Genomic DNA, 4,163 nt, shown 5'->3' on the forward strand with positions numbered 1-4,163 from the left:
GACAAACTTTGGGAGTCAGAACTGGGTGAGACTCCCACCTCCACCTGACTGGGTGACCTTGGGCAAGTCAGCCTCCCTGGGCTCATTGTCCTCACCTCTGAAGCAAACTGCTCCTGCCACGTTCCCTGCTCCCAAGTGGCCCATTTGTTGCTAATATTCTAATATGTTTCTAGTAAGGGAGAGCAAAAAATTTCCTGCGTGTTCATTCTGCTGCTTCGCTGATGTTAATACTGGGAATGAATGAGAAGCATTTTGTTTTGTTTTGTGATTGTCTTATCTTGTTTTTAAATATTCCCTTATCTATCTAATCTGTCTGCCACTTCCCACCGTGGAGGCCACACTTGAAACCACAGCAGCTTTGCAAGGGCATTGCTGCTTTCACTTTCAGGTTCCAATTAGTCACAGAGATAGGGCCATCCAGAGCTGTAAAGCAGGCCCACCGCAGAAGAGGGAAAGTCCTGGCGCTCGTAACTGTAACTGGAAAATCTTCCCGGAGTGTCTGCGTGCCAGCATCGTGGTCATGGCAGGGGGCCGGCTCCCCACCCTGTGGGTTTGTCCTCTGTCACTTTCCGGGAGGATTTAACAGCGTGCTCCGCTGTCAGCTGCGCTCTTGAATCCTCTGTCATCTTAGTGACACTCCTGCTTAAGTGAGTCATTCTTGACTCCCTGGACACCAGAAGCCTTTCTTCCTGACAGCAGGTGAGATGCTGGCAGCCTCTCAACGTGACCATCCACTTCAGTGCCTGTGAAAATCCCCACCGCCCTGCGACCCGGACATCTGAAGATTTTGCTTAATAGAGTCGGCTGCCGCTTGAGGGAGGTGTGCCCGGCTGGCTGGGGAACCCAGCATGAGAACCGCTCTGCCTGCGCCGGGGACCCTCCATGGCTGCTGCCTGGGAAAGGCTGGTGTGGCTGGAGGGCACGAGGGGAGGAGGCAGGCCACTCGGCATGCCTGAGGAGCGAAATACACAAGACAAAATTGTGGAAACATGGAGAGGGGGCATGAAATGCTACTTCAACGTGAATTTCAACAATAGAACACAGGATCTCAAAGAAATTTCAGTTCTCAGTGTGCTCTGCTGCCTTGATGAGTGCTTCTGTTGAAAAGTTCCAGGAAGCCTGCTATTTTCCTCCCCTTCAACCGCACGAAGCCTAGTTTGAAGAGAGGACGGAGGAGATGGTAAACAGGTATCTGACAAGGTGTGGGCTCCAAGGCCCTACTGCAGGCGTTTGCTCGTCTCTGGCGGTGGGCAGATAGAGCCAGGGGCCTTCTCTCACAGATGCCCCTGGGCACCTCTAGAAAGCCTGCCACTCAACCACGTGATAGCCTGCCCATAACCCGCTTCTGTTCTTAGCCCATGTCTCCCGCCATGAAGCCATGCCCCTCACAAAGCCCAGCACTGACTCTGCTGCTGTTTGATAGTAAAGGCCATAGTTCCAGGACAGAGACTAGCTATATCCTCACCCCTCTTAACCCACTCCTCCCCACGCGGAGGGTTCTGGCTTCAACTTACAATTCCCTTGGAGAATAGGCTCTCCCAGTCCAGGGCCACTAGATCTGCTTCTTGCGTCCCAAGAAGCATCAGGCCCTGTGGGATGAGCCGAGATGGTGGCCAGCCTCTGCCCCTGTTGAAAGACTTAACATTTTATTTCCTGACTCTGTTTGGATGGCTGACTGCAGCATGTGTACCTTCACTTCTGGCCACTCTTAACTCTTTGCCCAAAAGGAGTCTACCCAGGAAATGACAGTCTGATCTGGTATCCACTAAACCATTGCTGTGGACCGCACACAAGCAGAACTGTCCTTACATCTTGACAGCCTTCGCCCAGTGTCACAAAGGGCACAGCCAGCCTCAGCCCAGGTCTGTCTGGTCAGAAGGGCCATATGTGAATTTAAGAACAGTGACATCGCCCGGTCACCCAGTAGAGACTCTTTAACATCCTTGAGTGATGGAAGGGAGGCAAACATCCTTTAGCTCTGCCTGATTCCTCAAGCTTCCAGCTTGGGACTTGAATGTGATGGCTGCAACTCAGTCATCTCTGCCTATCAGATCACCCTAAGGATGGAAGCTACACAGTAAGGATAATAAGAGTTGAAAGATAGCAGTCTGGATGCCCTGTGCAGCTCCTGCCATCACAGGTGAGACAGAAACTTCTCTTTTATTTAAGCCATTGTGTATTAGGATTCTCCAGAGGGAAAGAACCAGTAGGAGATTAACAGGGGACCCTTAAACAACATGGGAGGGTTAGTTGTTCAGTCACTCAGTTGTGTCCGACTCTGCAACCCCATGGACTGTAGCATGCCAGGCTCCTCTGTCCTCTACTATCTTCCAGAGTTTGCTCAAATTTATGTCCATTCAGTCGGTGACACTATCTAATCATCTCATCCTCTGCTGCCCCCTTCTCCAAAAATCCAAGTGTAACTCACAGTCAGCCCTGTGTATTAATATCTGTGGTTCTGCATCTGCAGATTCAACCAATCGGAGATTCAACTAACTACAAATCGTGTAGTGTTATATTGATAGTATTTATTGAAAAAAATCTGAGTGTAAGTGAACTACCTGAGTAGTTCAAGTGTATCTGAGTAGTTCAAGCTGTGTTGTTCAAGAGTCAGCTACAGATAGAGATATACAAGGTTTCCAAGCATGGCTATAAAGAACTGAATTCTGGGAAGCCCACAGTGGAGTTTTGGCGAGCAGGGAAGCTCACTGGCACAGGTGATGGTGGGGAAGGGGCCAAGCCTTAGTGCTGGGGGCCTGCTCTGTACTGCACACCTCCAGTGCTTGCTAGGAAAATGAGTCCTCTCCGGCTTCCTCGAGGCTGAGGAATGCCATGTGGTATGCATTACCCACCAAGTAATAGGCCATTTACCTTCCCCAAGGCTGGGGGCAAACGGACCTAATTGGTGCAGCCCCTGGAATATTGTATGTCTCTCATTGTGGTCCCAGAACTTGAGACCCTCTTACTTTTGCAACCAGGAAAACATGTGGCAAACATGGTGGTCTTCGGTCTCAACGGAAAAAGCAACAAAACCACATTTTAGATGGTGTGTGGAGGGGAGGGGTTTGAAGTGGTTTCTGGTTAATCCTAGCTGCATCAGGCCATCTGAGAGGTTGGCTAGAGCTGGGGGCTGCTAGAATGAGGAAACGATTTTGCTAAGCCAGCCTGTGTCTGCATTCCCAAATATGGAGTTCAAGGATTCATCTTGGAGAAAATGAAACAGAAGCTTCCAACAAAGGGTTCTTGGAAGTCGGTTTGTAATTAACCTTTCTGTGTAACATGAGATTTCTCAACTAGATGGAGGGGGGAAAATAGATTCCATTTTAATAATTAACAGATACTTGTAAACAGCAGTTCCAACATGCTTTATAGAGTATTGATAACCGTAGGCTGGGGTGTTAGTCGAGAGGCATGTCTCAACTGATCCAATCTACCTCTTGCCTTGAATTTGCGTTTTCTCCTGGGCCTGGCCTGGCTCTGTGTGGGGGCTGCCACACAGCTCCTGGAGCCTGGGGCCTCAGTTACAGACTCTGCCCTTGTTTAATTAGCGACCTCGCAGACTCGTCTCCAAACCATAATTGAATTCCCACTAGATCCGTTTGACCCCAGCTTCCCCCTGGAGCCAACTGCCCTGTGGACGGTGTGCTCCGGGGACCTGTGAGGCTGCAGGGGTTGCCACCTGTGCCCTCCTGGGCAGAATGCAGCCCCTGGACAAGTCTTGTGTGACCCAGATGAACTGAAAAGCACTGTGGTGTACTAGTTTGCTAGAGCTGGCCATGATGAAGTGCCCCAGCCTGGGTGGCTTAACAACAGATACCTCGCAGTTCCTGGGGCTGGAAGTCCAAGGTCAAGATGTGGACAGGGTTTCTTCTAGAGCTGTGAGGGAAGGATGTGTTCCAGGCCCGTCTCCTTGCTTTGTCGGTGGCTGTCTTGCTGTGTCTGTCTATATCGTCTTCCCTCAATATGTGTCAGTCTCTGTCCCAATGTCCCCTTTTTATGATGAAACCAGTCATAGTGGGTTAGGGCCCACCCTAACAACTTCACTTTAACTACATCTGCAAAGACTCTGTTTCCTAATAAGGTCGCATTCTGAGTTCCTGGGGGTTAGGGCTTCAACTTGTGAATTTTGAGGGGACAAGTTCAACCCCTAACAGAGGCCATGG

This window comes from Bos grunniens, chromosome 22, assembly GCF_055505025.1.
Source record: "Bos grunniens cultivar Pamir isolate PY7600 chromosome 22, Bosgru_T2T1.0, whole genome shotgun sequence".
Classification (NCBI taxonomy): domain Eukaryota; kingdom Metazoa; phylum Chordata; class Mammalia; order Artiodactyla; family Bovidae; genus Bos; species Bos grunniens.